Below are 20,412 nucleotides of genomic sequence, written 5' to 3' on the forward strand. Positions count from 1 at the left end.
TTTGCTAAACGGCAAGAAGATGGATACATGAGGTTTCCTGAAGAGAGAATCCAGCATTCATCAGATTCTTTAAGGGGCTTATAGTTACTGTTAGAGTGTTCCCTTCTGACTCTCCTTGCTGCAAGGTAACAAAACAGTATGTTAGAGAAAGAACAGGTCTGATGCCATTTGCATGCCCTTGAGTGAGTCACTTTTTTCTGGGCCAAGGTTTCCTAATATGAAACTATAAGATGGTACTAGATTAGTCCAGACTATCACTAAATCACCTAAAAGCTTAATTCTATTTTCTCCAAACTGATTTCAAACAGTTCTAGTTCAGTCCTACCACATGTGAGATACACCTGGGAGAAACTACATGTAAACTTCATTTCTAAATTTTTGTTAATGAAACAGATTTCAAATGCTACCATTCTGAGAACAAGTAAGGAGTTGTTCCTTATCTTTTCTATTTATATATCCACAAGACACCTGGAATAAAGATGACACATATTAGGGGCCCCTGGGTGGCTCGGTTAAGTGTCTGCCTTCAGCTCAGGTTATGATCCCATGGTCCTGAGATGGAGTCCTGCATTGGGCTACTTACTCAGCAGGGAGCCTGCTTCTCCCCTTCCCTCTGCCTGCTTGCCCCTGCTTATGCTCCCTCTCTCACAGAAAAATAAATAAAATCTTAAAAAAAAAAATGATGACACATATCAGACCTTCAACTGTTGAAATGAGTTCCCTAGCTTAGCTGCTCTAATTTGTAAATTTTACACTAACATATTATTAAACTGAGATATCTACACAGAAATATTTGCACTTTTTGGTAAAAAGTCTTTTTCCCCCTTTAAACTGTGGCATTTGGGCAAAAACAACATAGTGAGCAGTCCTTTTTTATAGAAATAACATTTATTAAGTATTCCCCCTTAACTTTTCTACTTCCTCGATTAAAATTTGTTATCTATTTATTCATTTTTACACAAAACCACATTTTGAGGAGCGCCTGGGTGGCTCAGTGGGTTAAGCCGCTGCCTTCGGCTCAGGTCATGATCCCAGGTCCTGGGTTCAAGCCCCACATCGGGCTTTCTGCTCAGCAGGGAGCCTGCTTCCTCCTCTCTCTCTCTGCCTGCCTCTCTGCCTACTTGTGATTTCTCTCTGTCAAATAAATAAATAAAATCTTTAAAACAAAAAAAAAACCCACATTTTGATTCATTCCCTACCAGGTCTTTTTCTATGCGTACATACTCAAATACACACAATTATTATCAAAATCCAGACTGTACTGTATATACTACTGCATAACATACTTTTCTCACTTAACAATTACAAACATTTTCTTGTGAACAGCTCATATTTAAGAATCAAGAGTCCCAACTGGCCTAAAGACTAACTTTGCCAATAGCATCCTTACTTTTATGTCACAACCAATAAAAAAAAAGCCTATTTCATAAAGCCAACACAATCATTAAATCCCTGGAAACTGTTAAAAAGGGGGGGGGCCACCTGGGTGGCTCAGTGGGTTAAAGCCTCTGCCTTCGGCTCGGGTCATAATCTCAGGGTCCTGGGATCAAGGCCCACATCGGGCTCTCTGCTCAGCAGGGAGCCTGCTTTCCACGCCCCCCACCCCCGCCTGCCTCTCTGCCTACTTGTGATCTCTGTCTGTCAAATAAATAAAATCTTAAAAAAAAAAAAAAGGTAGTACACTAAAGGGGAATGGGGATGAGCTGAGTTGGGCTATTGGTTCTTATTTTCCCTGATCTACCATCTTTGGGTGCCTGGGTGGTGCAATTGGTTAAGTGTCCTACTCTTGGTTTCCGCTCAGGTCATGGTCTCAGAGTCATGGGATCAAGCCCCACATCTGGCTTCGCACTGGGTACAGAGTCTGCTTAGGACTCTCCCTCCCTCTGCCCCACCCCCCAAATAAACAGAGGGGCGTGGCTCAGTTAATCACCTTGACCCTTGGTTTGGCTTAGGTCTTGAGGCTCAGGTTGTGATTTCCTAGGATCAAACCCCATGCTGGGCTCCATGCTCTCAGTAGGGAGTCTGCTTCTCTCTCTCTGCCCCTCCCCCCACTCATGTGCTCACTAGCTCTCTCTCTCTAAAATAAATCTTTAAAAAAATAAAAGAAAATAAAATAGAGAAATCTTTTAAAAAAAATCCTGATCTGCCATCTCATCTCCTGTTTAGTTATCTTTCCATATGCTTATATATATATCTAAGTAAGAGGCATCCCATTTTCGGAGGTGGTCAGGAGAGGCACATAGGGAATGCAAAAATACATTTTTAAAAATCTCTGTTCTGCAGCACCTGGGTGGCTCAGTGGGTTAAAGCCTCTGCCTTTGGCTCAGGTCATGATCCCAGGGTGCTGGGATCGAGCCCCGAGTAGGGCTCTCTTCTCAGCAGGGAGCCTGCTTCCTCCTCTTTCTCTGCCTGTTTGTGATCTCCTGTCAAACAAATAAATAAAATCTTTAAAAAAAATTAAAAAAATAAAAATCTCTGTTCCTGGGACACCCGGGTGGTTCAGTTTAAGTGTCCAACTCTTGGTGTCAGCTAAGGTCTTGGTTTCAGAGTTGTGAGTTCAAGCCCTGCATTGGGTTCTGCACTGGGTGTGGAGCCCACCACCAAAAAACAAACAAACAAAAAAACCCACCTGTTCCTCCATCACCCCCAAATGCCTATACCCTCAAAGCAATTCTCAAATCCCCATTAAGTATTCCCCTTCTCTTCCCCATACAGCTCTCTATTGGGGGGTGGAGTGGGGTGCAGGACTCTCACTCTGCCTTTAGCCCCTCCTGTTTCCCTGGCAGCGCCAGTCAGTACTGGGCAACAAACTGCTGGATGCAGCAGCAGCAATTTACATATGGTAGCCAAACTAGGGTGCAGCTTTCTTTGGGCAGAACTGCTAACTCTTTTATGTATCTTTCTAGTTTGAACCCAATGTTCCAGGCCTATCAATGTTAAATATTTGCCCAGTGGCTTCTACCTTCAAAGATACAGGGAACCATGTACACAGAAGTCCAGAGGCAGCAAAAATTCCCCACGGTGTGGGGAAAGGGCTCTACAGACGCAGATGGGGCCTAGCTACAACAACTGAGACCCTGGACAAAGCCCCTAATCCAAACACAAGGGTTCATTCTACTTTCCCATAATATTCATGCATTACTGCTCAAATTTGGCATGTTCTAAGACCACCAGTTCCGCCTTAGTTTCCCGGCCCTGCCATAAGGCCAAATCTGTCTCATCTAGTGAGTCACTACTGCTCTTCTCTCCAAATGCATTTTGATTTCAGCCCACTTGTGCAGCTCATCAGGGCTGCACCATATGTTGGTACCATGTAGGCAGAATGTGACTAATTTTTTTCTAAAACACTGTCAGAGTTACTTTTAAAATTACCTTATAATCTTGATGTCTCTAAAGACTCAGTTCTATAATGCATAACCTTCTGGAAATGACTTTATAATTATTTTCTGAGCACTCAGGAGATTCTTTAGAATTTTCACTCCCATTTTTCAAACAAGGGAACAAAAGTAAAGAAAATGGATTAAGTGACCCAAGCTTCACCACCAGCCAGTGAGGCTTGTACTTTCTGCAGTCACAGCACTCTATTTGGTAAAATAAATCAGTCTGTAAAATGCTTTTTTTTGGTGGTGGCGGGGGGGGGGGTTCAAATATTACTTTGTTTTTTTTTTTTTTTTAAGATTTTTCCTTTTCTTTTCTTTTAAGATTTTATTTATTTATTTGACAGACAGAGATCACAAGCAGGCAGAGAGGCAGGCAGAGAGAGAGGAGGAAGCAAGTTCCCCGCTGAGCAGAGAGCACGATGCAGGGCTCAATCCCAGGACCCTGAGATCATGACCTGAGCCGAAGGCAGAGGCTTAACCCACTGAGCCACCCAGGCACCCCAAAAGATTTTCTTTATTTATTTGACAGACAGAGATCACAAGTAGGCAGAGAGGCAGGCAGAGGGGGGGTGGGGGAAGCAGGCTCCCTGCTGAGCAGAGCCCAGTGCAGGGCTCAATCCCAGGACCCTGGGATCATGACCTGAGCCAAAGGCAGAGGCTTTAACCCACTGAGCCACCCATGTATCCCTGTTTTTATTTTCTGAGGTGATTATTAAACTTCAAATATCAGGGATGCCTGGGTGGCTCAGTCGTTAAGCGGTTGCCTTCGGTTCAGGTCACGATCCCAGGGTCCTGGGATCGAGCCCCGCACTGGGCTCTCTGCTCGGCGGGGAGCCTGCTTCCCCCTCTCCCACTCCCACTGCTTGTGTCCACCCCCCACCCCGGCAAATAAATAAAATCTTTAAAAATAATAAAAAAATAAACCTCAGATAACACAACTACTTGCAGCTAATTCTGATGACTAAATGGTCTCATGGTATCCATCTGGGTTGTTTTAAGAGAGGGCTGAACGAGCCACAGACCACAAATGTCTTTCTAATCAGCAGAGATCATAAACGGGTAAAACTAACATTCTAAGAGTAAAAAAGATATTGGACTTCCCTACTCTGGACAATCGGCCTCTTCACCAACAATAAAGATTGCTGGATTTGATCACTAAACTTGTCCCAAGAACGTTTCTTAAATTTTCCATTTCAGGTTATACATGTTCATTCAAGTAACTGGGGTGGCAGTCTGACTGTCACTGCACTAAGATCTTTCCATCCACTAGTAACTTCTGTTAGTGGGTAGTATTGCAAAATATAAAAAAGGATCTCAAGTATCTTCTCAATACTGAAAACAGCACATGCCCTACGAATCCAGCTATCCCAATTTTAGAAATACAGCCTTCAAATACACTTGCATCTGATGTACACAAAGTATGCAAAGGGGCATTAATGTGAACATTGTTTATATTAGCAAAAATTGGAAACATACATGTCCATCAGCTGGATGCTGCACTGTGATGGAATGCCTCAGCTATAAAAGAGACTAAGGCAATTCCAATACACTACATTAAGCACTGATCATGATTATATTTACACAGTAAGAAATTACACATGGCTTGTACAGGAACAAAATCGGTCTGGAAGGATAAAAAAGAAACTGTTAACAAGGCTACAGAAGTGGAATATTGGCTGAATTGTTTGAATATGGATGTTACCTATTCTACAAATAAAAATATTAAAGAAAACTTGAAACTATGAGGAACAAAGTAAAGAAAAATCCCAACTCCTGTTCTATTCCAAAACAAACACTTTGTTTTGCATTTTCTCCTGCTCTGTCTGAAACTTCTGTGTGGAAAAAGCCACTGTCCAGGTAAAGCAGCACCCACACCACATGTGAGAGGGGCAAGGACATTATACCATCTGAAATTATCCCAGCAACTCAACTGATGTTCACACAGCTTGGACTGTAAACCTTATGGCTGGCCTATTTACAAAGTTTGGAGCTATTTTCAATCACTCAGCTGTATATCTATGTGTACATTTTCTTCAATCAACCTTTCCTGCCAGGCAGAGTGCAACATTAGCTGGCTTCCAGTAAGAAAGGCAGGGGACAGGGGTGAGATAATATGTCAAAACAAGTTCTATAAATACAGCTTTTGGCCTAGTATCTCAAAAAGGAATCAAAACAGCTTCAAGCTTAAACAGAAAAATCCTACAGTCCTGCAATATCGTACTTAAAGGCTTTAGAGAACAGAAGAGGCCAGGGATCTGGAATCTTGTTTCTCACACCATATCTTGTCTCTCCCTCCCTAATCTCTGAGGGAGGTTAAGATCAAATTGCAGGTATCACTCCAAGTCATCCTTTCCCCTTATCTTACCCCCACACTACCCAAACATCAAGATCATTTCATTGAGCTCACTCCAACTCTTAGGCAGACGGGCCCAATACACACGACATACAACAGCCCCTCCTCAGCACCTAGCATCTACCTTCTATCATCTCCAAAACCCTTGACCAAGAAGCCAAGAACCCTGCCTGTACCATCTGCCCCAACCTCACCCCAAACACATGGGCACTCAAGCAGGATGCTTCCATATGGTCTTGTCTCAGGAAGTTTATCTTGTTTTGCTGAACAGCAGTAAACTTTATTTAATCTTTCTGTTCTTAACACCACAATCCTACAAAACAACTTTGCTGTGGACATGCTTTCTGAGATGGTTAGGTTACATGCCAGAGAATACAAAATTTACACCTCTGCTTCAGCCAATCAGTTTCACATAGCTTGATTCATCCCAAAGGATACACAGCCCTCGGGCAAATTCTAAATATCTCCTTAATACTGTCACTTTTTTAAAAAGTGACTTCAATTATCATGCTTTCATCACTCTTGAACTGTGCTCCTAAAAGTGTTCCTCACATTTAAATATCCATTTATATGATCTTCACCTCCTTCAAATCACTATTAAAAAAAAAAAAATCCCACTGTTCCACAAAATTAAACTTGTCAGTACTTTGACTTCATTTTTTAAAAAACAAGCTCTTTATAAAATGGGAGCTCTGTCAATCAAAAATGCATACAGAAAACATCCTCTATATACACTGAGAACTAGAGAGGTCAACAAAAAAGGCCCAATCCCTGTCCTTAATGAGTTTTTAGTCTTGTTCAGAAAACATGACTTACACACAAAAAAGAACAAGAACCACAAAGGACAGCATACATCCAAGGAAAAGCGTACATGCCAAGGGAAAATCTGCCATCAATCTGAGAAAGACTAAAACATCTCAGGAGACCCGACTCCTATTTCCCCGTCTATCTCAAATTTTTGTGCTATTCAATCACACTGTCTAGGAAAGAGTAACATTTTTGCTACCCTCCACTGAAATTACTCAGCCCACCAATAATTTTCCCATCATCATTCTTTTTGAACAGATCTCCCTATCACCCTGTTACACTCACAGAGATCAGTGAATGGATGAGGCAAAACCTGCCGACCACCCCCACTTCTCATACTCCCCATCAAGACATCTTCTGATGATATGAAGTGCAGGCAACAAGAGTTAAAGAAGCTGAAGTTAATTCTGCTTCCAATATCTTCAGTAAATAGGCAGACACTAGCAGAGATTAAACTGGTAATTCTGGAGATACTCCATGAACTTGCCATTTGCTTTGTAGCTTTTTATCATCAATAAATGAATTAGCTGACAGAAAGCTGCAAAACCAAAGTCATAATCATTTTCATAAGGAAATTCTAAAATTAAGATGGGTTAGACTAATTCATAATTCAATAATCCCAAATATTCCATATATAAATAAAATTAATAAACAAGTATTTACTATAAACCTTATAACATGCCCTACATTCAGACACTGGAGTCACACCACCACTTTTTCTGCTTACTAGCCAGGAAAACCAGTGACAAACTGTTTAACTTTGTTATACCTGCTTCTTCACCTGGAAAACTGTCTATATGACAGTATCTGCTTTATAGAGTATTTGTTAGAATTGAGGGATTTATGTACATAAGGCATTTAGAACAGCGCCTGGCACACACAAAGTGCTCAATAAATGTTTGCTATCATTAACAGGCACTAACGCTGGTGCCTATACTGGGTGGCTCAGTGGGTTAAACCTCTGCCTTCAGCTCAGGTCATGATCCCAGGGTCCAGGGATCAAGTCCCACAAGGAGCTTTCTGCTCAGCAGGGAGCCTGCTTCCCCCCCACCCCCACCATCTGTCTCTCTGCCTACTCGTGATCTCGCTCTCTCTCTGTCAAATAAATAAATAAAATCTTTGAAAAGGTGGGTTGTTGGGGCGCCTGGGTGACTCGGCCGTCAAGCAGCTGCCTTCAGCTAAGATCATGATCCCAGAGTCCTGGGATGGAGCCCTACATCGGGCTCCCTGCTCAGTGGAAAGCCTGCTTCTCTGTCTCCCACTCCCCCTGCTTGTATTTCCCTCTCTCACTGTGTCTCTGTCAAATAAATATATAAAATCTTATAAATAAATAAATAAATAAGAAAAGGTGGACTGTTGGAACACCTGGGTGGCTCAGTTAAACATCTGACTCTTGCTCAACAGCTCAGGCCTTGATCTCAAGGTCGTGAGTTCAAGCCCCATGTTGGGCTCCACACTGGGAGTGGAGCATACTTTAAGGGAAAAAAAAAAAAAAAAAAGTAAGAAAGCAATGACTGGCTGACCCATCTTCAACCTCCAACTATAACTGTTAGCAACCAGTTTAAGCATAATCTTCATTAGGAAATACTGAACATCTTTTTTTTCCCTTTTTAAAGATTTTATTTATTATTTGACAGACACACAGCAAGAGAGAGAAATACAAGCAGGGGCGGTGGGAGAGAAAGCAGCAGGCTTCCCACTGAGCCCAATGTGGGGCTCCATCCCAGAACCCTGTGATCATGACCTAAGCGGAAGGCAGAGGCTTAACAACTGAGCCACCCAGGCACCCTGAACCACTTGTCCTAAGAGCATCTACTTATTTATTTGTAAACATTTATTACCTCCATCATACTCTCCAAAAATTGTGGAAGCTTTCAAAATACATGCATTGAAAAAATATAAATAAAAGGAGACCAGGGAAATTATATATACATATTTTTAAAAATATCAAAAACAAAGGGAAAACAGGAATTGAGACATGGTAGCCAGTGTCCTTTACTGAAGTTGAGCTGTAAAATCAAAAAGCTGCCACTGATTTTAATCTCCAACGACAGCCCCTACAGAGGGTGCACAGTGATTCATAGTATAAACGGGAAACCCTCAGGATGGTGAAGTGAGATGGGCTAAGAGTTGCCAAGAAAGGGAGGGTAAAGCCAATTTAAAGCCACACTCAACAGAATTTTAGAAAATCATTAAGTATGCAGGACCTACCAGAGGCTCCTCATCAGGTCTCAAACTCTAAACAAATACATACGCCCAAAGCCAACAATGGACAAGTTACTAAACAGATTCCTAAAGTGGTTCAAAGCCAGAATCTATCAGCAAATAGTCACATGAACTCTCCAAGCATACCACACAGCCATAGGGAAAAGCTGCCTCAGGGAACTGTGTTTCTCCAGCATTTAGTCCCTTTCTCTCTTCATCGGCCACAGCAAACAAATATGTGCAGAGAACTGTCTCATCCTTACTCAGCTGACAAGTTCTATTCCCAACTCTTCATGCTTATGACTCATGGTGGGGGAGGGGAGTAAAAGCAAAGTGTAAAACAAAGAAACAAACTTAAATTTAGACTGAAGTTGATCAAAAGTGAAGAATTCATTTCTACATGGAGTATCTCATAACAAACCAAGAAACTGATCCTTTAAAAACAGAGTAACAAACCCAATACTCTTTGAAAATAGCCTGAGATCTGTCTACATGTCACATCCCCTACTATTCCTTAAATAGACATGACACCAAAAAACATTGCAAGCCCTCTGTAAGGCCAAACTTTACAAAGCACTCTGAATCCGCCCAACACAGCATAGGACACTAGCTACAAAGCCCAAAACAGGGCACTTCGCACAGTTCCTTTACCAGCAAAGAGCTGCGTTAAGTGACTTAGCCCCTACTACACCCTCTTCCAAAAAGATGGGTACAAAATCATTTCTTAAGAAGGTGGAGGTGTCTCAGTCTTTTCTACTCAAATTTTGTATCAGGAAATTTGTGTGCCAAACAAGGAATTTATTTCTACCCCTAAGAACTGATCTTTGATATCAGTAAAAAATAAAAGGGAAAAAAAAAAGACTATTTCTTTGAAAAGGTAAGTTTCTAAGAGAACCCAAAGACCATTTCTGACCCTATATTTTTACCAGTTTGGCTTTCCTCCCTAAAACATACTTCATTAAATAATACAAATTTTGCCTCCTTGTCCCATCCCCAAGATCCTACGACATTCTCTACAATTTAAAATTGACAAAACAGAAAAGACAAACAGATCACCTCTTTCACTTGAAAACCTCAGTCCTCCACAGAAATGTACACAGACAGACAGATGGACGCACGTAAGAACACAAACTGCATGCCCTGCTCAGGCCTGAGCCAATATGGGTGCACAGGGCAGCTATGCCGCCTAGCTAGTGGGCTGCTCCTGCTGTTGCTGTACAAATATAGAAAGCTGAAAAGTGGAACAGCAGCTTCAGCAGAACAGATTCTGCTCCGTGCTCAGAGAGGGAGGAGCAGGGACCTGAACAGCTTTACCCATACATGGTTGCTGAAAGGGGGCCATTAGTAAAAGCTCAATTATCTCACACACATGCATTCTGTTCACATGCTCCAGACAAAAACCAGAAACACACAGGCTGGTACTTGAAGAAGGGTTTGAGAGATTCTATTTCAGTCAAGGAACTTCCCAATAATCTTGGTCACTTACACCAAGAAACCCCCAGCATGGGAACAGGAAAGACAGTGTGAAACTTTACTAGGTCAGATTCTCACCAGATCAACAGTAGCCATGAGGCTTAATTTATCATTTAGATTATTAAACTGAACGTGAGAAAAAAGGTTATTTCCCATTTGTGTGAACAACTCTAACCTTCACTGGCCCTTTGCTGTTTTCAGAATCAAGATCTCACTCCAACTTTAAGACTATGTGTTAGGGTCTTTGGGGGGGCGGTGGGGGAGGAGACAGCGGATGGTACAAGTCAAAATAAATTCTCATGTAATTTTTTAAAAGATTTTTTTATTTAGGGGGGAGGGGCAGAGGGAGAGAATCTCAAGCAGACTCCTCCACCGGGTGTGGAACCCAGTGCGGGGCTAGATCTAATGACCCCAAGATCAGGACCTGAACCAAAATCATGAGTCAACCAAGTGAGCCACCCAGGCGCTCCTCTGATTTAATTTTTAAAACCGTAATTTCCCAAGATGCTGGTTCATATAATCAGAAGCCAAATATTTATCTTCCAAAAATTACTTTGCTTAGAACCATTCATCCAGATTCATCTCAATGTGAAGTGTATGAAAAGCTCAATTTCTGGCCAGAGTGAGCTCTTCCAAGATTAAAAAAATGCATGGTTGATTAGTTCAAAGGATGCCCTACTGTAGCTTGTAATGAATCAATCGAGTATTAACCAAATACTGTCTTATTCTGTTTCACAAAGGCCACAGTACAAACAACAACCATAATCACTGACTCCCAACACTTAATACCTAGTCCTGAGGCAAGATTAATACATGAGATAATAAAGAATGATAGCATCTGACTAGTGCTAAAGTGTGGGGTACCAGCCATAAACACTATACAAATTCAGAAAAAATCAGGACAGACAGACCTAGATGTTCTTCCACAGGTCCCACCTACCAGCACTTCCACTAAGGACACCCACCATTATCTTAAACATGAGGTTATAGTATTTGAACTAGATGATTTCTAAGGTCCCTCCATTTCTGAAATTCCTTGAGTCTGTAATTTAAAACTGTAAAGTTAAAAAAAAAATTATAGTTTTTGCCGACTTCAGAGAAAATATATTCTAAAAAAAGAGAAATGAATTCAGACCGTAACTCAGCATCCACTCTAACATCTCTCTTACCGTACTTTCAGGATCATATTCTTATATCTCAGATATCTCTGCCTAGCCTTTTGAGGGAATTTTACATCACCTTTAAAAGAAGGAGAAAAGCGGGGGGGGGGGGGGGGGGGGGGTGCCGGGTGGCTCAGCCGGGTAAATGTTCAACTCTTGATTCTGGTTCAGGTCATGCTCTCAGAGTCTTGAGGCTGAGCCCTGCGACAGGCTACACACTGGTCAGGAGCCTGCTTAAGATGATATTTCTCTCTCTCTCTCTCCCCCACTGCCCCTTGACCCACCCCAAAGCTCTCTTAAAAAAAAGAAAAAAAAATGTTGATGTTGATATATTCTGAGATCTTTGATTACAAAATACTGCCAGTCATTCGGCCATGAAGGAGAGCTCCAAAGAACAGAGCCCTGCCTTCTTCCTTCCCATCACTGAACCGTCTGATATATATGTGTGCGTGAGCCCAAGCTTATGGGGCATAAATACACAAATACACTAGGATGCCCCCCAGGACGGCATTTTCTCTGAAACTTAAGAAAACTCTTCAAATTATCCAGAAAAAACATATCCGCCATAATTACTTGCTCTAATATATTTTATCAGCAAACTAACCATTTGGAATTTTGACATTTTTCCTTTGCCCCTTGTAGGTAATGTAGTGATGATGAACAAAAAATGCTAAATGACAGCAAACCTGACCTCTCAATCCCACTACCCAGACCTCCTAGTGCAAGGCAGAGCCTTGTCTACACTGTCTGATATACTGAAAAAGAACACATCAGGATTCCAGTAGAGGCACCAGAGGCACTTTTCATGTTCAACAAAAGAGACATGCAAGTGTTCAACATTTTAAGAGATTAAAAATCTCTTTATTATATACAGTGGTTTAAATGTATTTAGTTTTTCTGAGCAGCCTGTTTTGACTTCCCAAAAAGTAATTTATTATGAAATTAATATGCTGCACAGCTTTAATTATTTATTACATACTTTACTGAGGTTATTTATGTGAGCACAATGAGGTAAAAATAAAGAACACAATGCAAAAGACCACAACCGTACATACCAAGGTGATTACAGTATAACCTCAAAATCAAAATGACTATAAACACCTATAGTGTGGCCTTGCACTAGTCATTTCTTTCTCATTTCCCATTTCCTCAAGTGAAAAACAGTACAACAGCAGTCTGTATCTAAGGATTCAGAATTCATGGATAGTTCATGGATATTCCATAAACTCCCTTATATTATGTGCAAAATTTTACATATATATGTAAATTTATGCACAGCTGACCCTTGAACATGGGTTTGAACTGCACAGATCCACTTCATTTTTTTTATACAGTATAGTATTATAAATACATCTTCTCTTCCTTATGATTTTTTTAGTAACATTTTTTCTATAGTTTAGTTTATTTTTTTTTTTTAAGATTTTATTTATTTATTTGACAGAGAGAGATCACAAGCAGGCAGAGAGGCAGGTAGAGAGAGAGGAGGAAGCAGGCTCCCTGCTGAGCAGAGAGCCCGATGCGGGGCTCAATCCCAGGACCCTGAGATCATGACCTGAGCCGAAGGCAGCGGCTTAACCCACTGAGCCACCCAGGCGCCCCTATAGTTTAGTTTATTTTAAGAATTCAGTATATAATACATATACAAAATATGTGTTAAGTGTTTATGTTATCAGTAAGGCTTCTTAGTCAACAGCAGTCTATTAGTAAAGTTTCTGGAGTATCAAAAGTTTTAAGTGGGTTTTCTACTGGCCAGGTCAGCAGATTCCTAATCTCTACGTTGTTCAAGGGCCAACAGTCTTATTTTACTTCTGTTTAGAGGGAAATAGGTCCGTAACTTTTTACCAGATTTTCAAAAGGGGGTCCATGACCCAAAATAGATTTAACACTAAACAATATACAGTATGTTCCACTTCTAACATCCTTTTATCTCTTGTACTTCCTGGTCCAAAAAGAAGGGAGTCCTCATGACTAAACCCAGTCAAGAATAAACAAGTTACCTTGGCCAAAAATTACTCAAAATAACGTATTTCGATTCAAACTAAACCTGAATTGTTTTTAGATGACAGAGTAACATTACAATACTTTGTTTTTATTTTATTTTTTCAGTATTCCAAGCATTATAATACTTTAAAAAAAAAAATTGTTCTCAAGCAAACATTACCACTATAGCTCATCTCAGGAGGCTTAACATGAGACCAGAATTCCTCAGATGTGTTAGGGATTTCCCACTACATAGTTCTTCTCATATTAGGTGCACTTTTTTAAAAGGTAAAGCTTCTAATCTCCTACTTCTAATTCTATCCTGTAGCAAAGAAAATAAGAGACAAGCACAGAGCAAAAAAAAAAGTTGAGCATGGAAGAATGGTAATAGGCAATCAAAGAAGCTACCCATCCTGTTAGCAAGAGACAATATATGAGAATGGCCACTGCCTAATATCTCAATTTGTAAAAGGTATATTAGACAAAAGAAGAAATCAGCCTCCATCTAAGACAATAAGGGGAAAATGTGTCTGTTGCTGAACAATTTAAGCCTAAAATTTTTAGGTTCTCATGGCAACCTAAGTCATCACACTGCACATACTGTATATAAAGCACATATTTAGAGGCTTAACTAGTAAACTCAAAATGTGACATATGTGCAATGTGGGCGACTACATTATTCTGGGAACTTTAACTTTAAAATCTTCCAACTTTATTCTGCAGCCCCAAAGATGATATAATAGAGTCAACTATGCAGAAGGTGCAAGCTCAAGGAAGAGGTACCAAGAACATAAATAGAAGCAAAGAGATGAAAGACAAGAAAATTCAGGCTATCGGAAAAAGTTTCTGAACATGACTCCCCTACTGTGAATCAACCTGTAAATGGAGGCTTAAAAAAACAAGATTGCTAGTGAGGATATGTATCAAGATAGCATTTGGGACACTCTTTCATGTGGGCCCAGACAAAAGAGGACATGGTCACAGACCAGACAGACTGCTTGGTAAATACGGCATCGACTGAAAGGCCCCCTGGAGAGACCAGGGTTCTCTTTCTCTTTGTTCTCAAGGAGCTCATGGACTGTGGCTGCTTAGAATCAAGAAGTAATCTTCTGGGACACCTGATAGCTCTGTCGGTTGAGCACCCAACTTGATTTTGGCTCAGTTCATGATCTCAGGGTCATGAAATCAAGCCCCCATACAGAGCTCCATGCTAAGTGGGGAGTCTGCTTGAGATTCTCTTTCTCCCTCTCCCTTGCACTCTCTCTCAAACAAATAAGTAAATCTTTAAAAAAAAAAAAAATCAAGTAATTATCAGAGCCAAAAGGATGGCTGCAGGGCATGAGAGCTGGGAGAGAATGACTAGATTTTAAAAAGGGGGTGGTGGGAGGAGATGACAATCTTTAATGTCACATCATGTCTCACTAGAGAACCAAATAAAGCTGTAACATCCACTTTTCTGATCTCTTAAATGACCCATGAGAGGGATACCTCCACCTATCTGCCAATGGAACTTCAGTATGATCCATGCATCTCCTTAGAAAGACTTGAGGATGCTGTGAATGCTACCCACTTTAAAATCACCATTTCCATGCCACTTCTGTTACGGGTAAATTACTCCCATTTTTCGGTAAAAAAACAGGTAAACAGTTTAGTTAAGGTACACAAAAAAATACCTTACATCAGGGCAGTTAATAGATGTGTCCACTTTCATAACTCTCTCAACCTAAGAACTTCTAGAATGAGATACTGAATTTACAACATTGATTTAATGGTTAAAAATTATACTACCACATTGAAAAGGAGTGGCTACAAAAATAATTTCATTATTGCTATGAGACTGGGCCTCAACAAGTAAGAAAAGCACAGGAAGGGACGTGGGGGGGAGGGCGCTCAGCCTGCTAAGCATCTGCCTTCAGCTCAGGTCATGATCCTGAGATCGAGCCCTGCATTGGGTTCCCTGCCAGGGAACCTGCTTCTCCCTCTGCCTGTGCTCTCTCTGTCAAATAAATAAATAAAATATTTAAAAATAAAAAAATTAAAAGTACAGGAAAAGAGCACAGCATCTGCAGTGTGGACTGGTAGACCAGCACTGTGCTACTACTTAATAGCTGGATGCCCTAAATAAGTTACTCTTCTCTGTGAAGTTCCTAACACCCCAAGTTTTCTTGTCTACCAAATGATAAGGATGCAACCATATCTCTCTTCTTCCATCCCACTCGTCTGTCTCTCCTACCTCTCCTGTCAATGTGAAGTCTAACAATTTCTTTCATTACACTATAATTTGGCATATTTTCTCATCAAGAAAAATTTTGCAAATGAACTTTTATGTGAAAAATTCACTGGTCAGATTAAAAGCCAGAATAACTAAGTATGTTTTAGAGTAAAAAGGGGAAGGGCACAGGGCATAAAGTTAGGATCAGAGATTTCTTTTAAGAGCCAGGACATACCTACTAATGACTAAAATATTTGATTACCTTAATTACCTTGGCTGCACAACAAGTGCTGGTGGTCATGAAATTCCAGAATATTAAAAACTCAGCCACATTTTCATTATAGCATTCTCTACTGTGTTGAAGTCAAGACAGCAAAAGACTGCCAACAGCATTTTCACTTTAATTTTCTGGTAAGACAAAAAGAAAAGTTAATCTTGGAGCCAAATTCTCCATTTTTAGGTATGGTAAATTCTTCGAGGAAAAAATATCTGTGTTATGAGAAACTGAAAACATTTCTGTATATCTTAGAAAATATGCATGTGTGCTTTTCTTAAAAGGTATTTAAAAAAAAAAATCTCAGGCTAATAATTTTTTTTAAGTAGGCTCTATGGCTCAACATGGTGCTTGAACTCATGACCCCAAGATCAAGAGTCATGTGCTCCACCGCCTAAGGCAGCTAGGCACCCCTGAAGCTTATAATCTTAGATGTTTACCTATTACTACCTTTCAAGCAATTCTGAAAGAGGAAAAGTGAAATAAAAGCTCTAACCCTCTCTGACAAAGGCATTTGATGACTGGCATACTAAGCAACAGAACATCCAAAAAACAGACCAGAAACTGCTTTTTTGTCATATGTGATTAATAATTACTTTAAAAATGTTGGTTCTGAACCCAAAATTCACTTTATGTAAGTGAACCTACTCTATACAAAAGCATTCATAAATGCACCACAAAAATACAAACCCACTTGCCTATTTGGCTTTGATTTTGCTTTTAAAATATATTGAGGCCTCTTTTGATACTCTAGCTTACAATCAATTTCATCTTATTTAGCATCTTATAAAATACTTTAAGCTGAATATAGTATTTATCAATCTCTTCCCTTCCACCCATTAGAAGACAAGCTTGTTCCAAATATGGCATTGCCTTTTCAAAGTTGTAGGGTTTAGGCAGGACATAATTCTTTTAAAGAATTATCTGCCTTGTCACGGCTGACAAGCAAGACTTAAATGGAGCTAAAGAGGTTAATGAAAAACATTCAGGTCTGGTTTTCAACTGCTATTTTATTAGAGGAGAAAAATAAAGCATATAAGCTTTAAAATTTCCCACATAAAATTATCTTCTCTGAACTCAGGCAGTGGGGTTCTTGCTAACTAAAGATAAAACCCCCACTTGAGGGAAGAGGCAGAGGCTGCATGCCCAAGATGGTGCAGAAGGGACTCCTTTGATGGATAGAAAGTTTCTCTGCATAACCTCTAAGGTCCTTTCCTAACCTCAGAAATTGAGATTTCATTTATGAAAAGTAGAGGCATAGTAAACGCAAGGTGTGAGTAGAGACAAGAGAACATTATGCTGGAAAATTTAGAAGGCCTAGGCTGGAATCTTGCTTCCGCTTTTCTATGAACCTAAGTAAGGCATTTCACTTACACCTCATTTGCAAAATGAAAGGATTAGAGAAGAAAAATCTCTAAAGATTCTAACCTTCTGAGCCTATGGCTTCCTCCTATGCCTTGCCCACCTTCCCACTGCTGCACCTTACCATAATTAGGCAGCTTTTTAAAGCATCTAATTAATGGAACACAAAAATTAAAACCTTTAACTGTCTATTTCTGTCTCCTTTCAAATGTGCAAGAGCATTTTATCAAGGAGTAGTTAATGCCGCACAGTTCTTGATATACTGGCTTTTCTCTGAACTCCAGTGACAGTTACACAGTGACAAGTTGTAAGCAAGGAGGCTGTTACCATGGGGACCCACTAGGATTCCTGGGGGTGGATCCAGCAGGCCTTTTTTTTTTTTTTTTGTCCAAAGCATTTTTTGATGTTCTGGATCTGGCAATTCAGAAAGCTGATTGAATTTTTCTTCAGCAAGCTATCTTCAAGAAATATTATCATGTAGTATACAATGTTGAAGAAATATTAGAAACTGTTTAGTGACTCTCTTGCAAAAGAATTAAATATATTCAAGTCTTAACCTTCCCCCATTCACAAAACAAATACAGACTCAATAGTTTCAGTGACCTATGTATACTATTTCTTTCAAGATCACCATTTTGCTTACAATATATTTAGAATTTTTGCCATCAAGACTTCAGAGTTCTCCAAAGCAAGTTTCTATATGATTATATTAGAAATATATCGGCATACAGAATGTAATAAGTAAAATGGATTAAATAAGACAAACTGAACCAGAACAGAGAAGTGTACATTTAAATTCCAAGCCTGCCTCCAAAACTGCTGTGTGTGGACAAAGGGGACATATGTCAGGGAGATGAACTGCTACTCCCAGCTAAATGTGTGCTGCCATTCAGCTTCCTCTGAGACCCATTCTGTTAGAAGATACCTTAAGAAAACAGATCATTTACAAACTGATCTGTGGATCTGGTTTGTTCATAGAAGTCGGAGCAGTCAGAATTCAAAAGAAAACATTTTTCTAAGTTGTATGCTTCCTGGAAAAGAAGGAAGTCTTTCTCTAGGTTTTACTTAGGCCAGAGCAAAGTTACACCAGACAAATGAACAGTAATAAATAAAAATAGCACTGGATTTCAATAAAGAAGTGTGTAAGCTTTTTTTTTTTAATTGCACTTGTAAATGTATCCAGAGGGTATTAAACAGAAACAGTATATGATAAAAACAAATAAATAATAAACCTGGTGTCTTTCCATGATTATTTCCCGTAAATCTTAAAGGGGAAGTACAGAAGGACAAAGCCAGTTTTGCCGTATTAGTTTAATACCAGCCTAAAGGCTTGAAAAAAGAGAGACTCAGGCCACAAGACATGAGAGGAACCAAACTCCTGAGTGCTTTATCCATTTTTACTACTGGTTTACAATTTCCTTGATTTTATTTTTAAATGCATTTCTTGGCCCAGAAAAGCAAGAGAGCACAGGCTGCCAGCAGTATCAGATTCCCCTTTTCTTATTCTCTGGAGCTAGAGAAAACAGCCAGAATCAGGACTGTCTAGGAGCCTTCTGATTTTTCAGCCAATATACAATATGAGGTTTCAAGATTACAGAGGTACACAAAGGCCTGTACAGTACAAATCTTACCAACTTAATGTCTTTCAATGGGAAGCTTCTTACATTTTTTTCAGAAAACTCCTTGAAGTACTGATTATCTTCAAAAGACAATGATGTGAACAAACGAAATTCTTAGAATTACAATTTTAAAAGATTTTCTTCCTATTCCTCTGTATTGAACGGTCTCAAAACAAATTAAAGTGCCATTCAACCAAACATGGAATATTTAAAAAATATTTATCAAGTCTCTACTTTGTACAAGGGCCCAATACCAGTGAGGACAATAAAACTTCCTCTCTGCAGAGCATTAAGCTCAATATCATACATGCACTCCATGAAGGGGCAGCACTGGTTAGTCAGGTACACAGTCACAACAATTCGGTTGGCCTCCATTGTGAAATAATATCTTCCAGTTCTTTCTACCTTGCAAATTCACTCCTTCCTGGTTGTATGCTAACCCACATTTCAAAGCTGTCTCTAGTCTCTTAATTCCTGTTCCTTAACATCAGAGGTTAACTTTTATGTTTTTCTGGAATAAAGTCCTTCAACTTAATAAATACCAAATGATCACAGGAAGAAAAAAATTAGAAGCCTTAAACTTAAGATCTTTCTCAGATCTTCCCTCTCTCCCTCATTAACATTTCTCAAAGAGAAAAACACCACTGTGATGCTCCTATTACAGATCATTCATGAAGTTACTAACTGAGCCCGGACCAGACAGACTCCATCAGCTGGGCACACAGCCACTCACCATTACCCTTTGTTTAAAGTCTCAACTGCCATTCAACTCACATTATTGTATCCCATTCAAGTCCATCAACCTTCCTTAAGAGGAAACAATCAGGAACTAAAACAAACGTGTTACTCAACTAGAAAAGAACTTAATCCATATGCCTCACAAAAAATTATTTTAAAATGATGACTCACCTTAAGTACCTATCTGAAATACCAGTTATTATTTTATTATCAGTCACATATGCTGAAAAAAATGAATAATCTAAGCAAAGAAACTAAATAAACTAAACAATCATTTAAAACATGTAAAAAGAAAATCTCAATCTTGATTTGGCAAAGCACCAGAGAGTGCTCTATAAACCAAAAGCTACAACATAGGTGGAAATCTATACCACAGACAGAGGAGCCAAGCCCTCAAGCAGCCTAAGGGAGTACAGGGGGTGGGGGACGCATATTGGGGACAAAGGGCAATCTTCCAAAGAGCCATGATCCTAGGCCTGACTATTCTAAAATTCAAATGAATTTAAGATATGTTAGAGCTCTATGCGCTTTTCAAAGCTTTTGGTTGTAACTAAAAGAAACCTTCAACCTAGCCTAAGCAAAAAAAAAAAAAAAAAAAGGGAATTAATTGAAAGGATACCGGAGTATCTCAAAGAATCCAAAGGCAGAAAGTACAACAGGCCATACTCGGAAAGGGTTTAAGCACTGAGGTTTCCAGTCTGCATGCAGATGGCTGCCTTTGTCTCCAGAAGTGCATTTCTCATCTATACTTCTTTCAGGATGAATCTACTTAATTATCCCTCCTTGCAGACTGGCCTTCACTGCTTCCTGACACATGATTATGTTTCATGTTTTTTTTTTTTTTAAGAT

At 39.8% G+C, this 20,412-nt stretch overlaps 1 protein-coding gene across 11 annotated transcripts in view; it reads right to left on the minus strand.

Moving 5' to 3' along the window:
- CELF1 (CUGBP Elav-like family member 1) overlaps positions 1-20,412 on the minus strand; it is a 76,230-nt gene that overhangs the window by 42,606 nt on the left and 13,212 nt on the right. Inside the window, exon 1 of one of the 11 annotated variants that reach the window (XM_047690612.1) lies at positions 15,842-15,978. The exons of the other annotated variants lie outside the window; for them this stretch is intronic. The gene's annotated coding sequence lies outside the window, so the exon portion shown is untranslated. Of the gene's footprint in view, positions 1-15,841; positions 15,979-20,412 lie in introns of those variants that run through there. 11 annotated transcript variants of the gene reach the window in all.

This window comes from Lutra lutra, chromosome 10 (genome assembly GCF_902655055.1).
Source record: "Lutra lutra chromosome 10, mLutLut1.2, whole genome shotgun sequence".
NCBI lineage: Eukaryota > Metazoa > Chordata > Mammalia > Carnivora > Mustelidae > Lutra > Lutra lutra.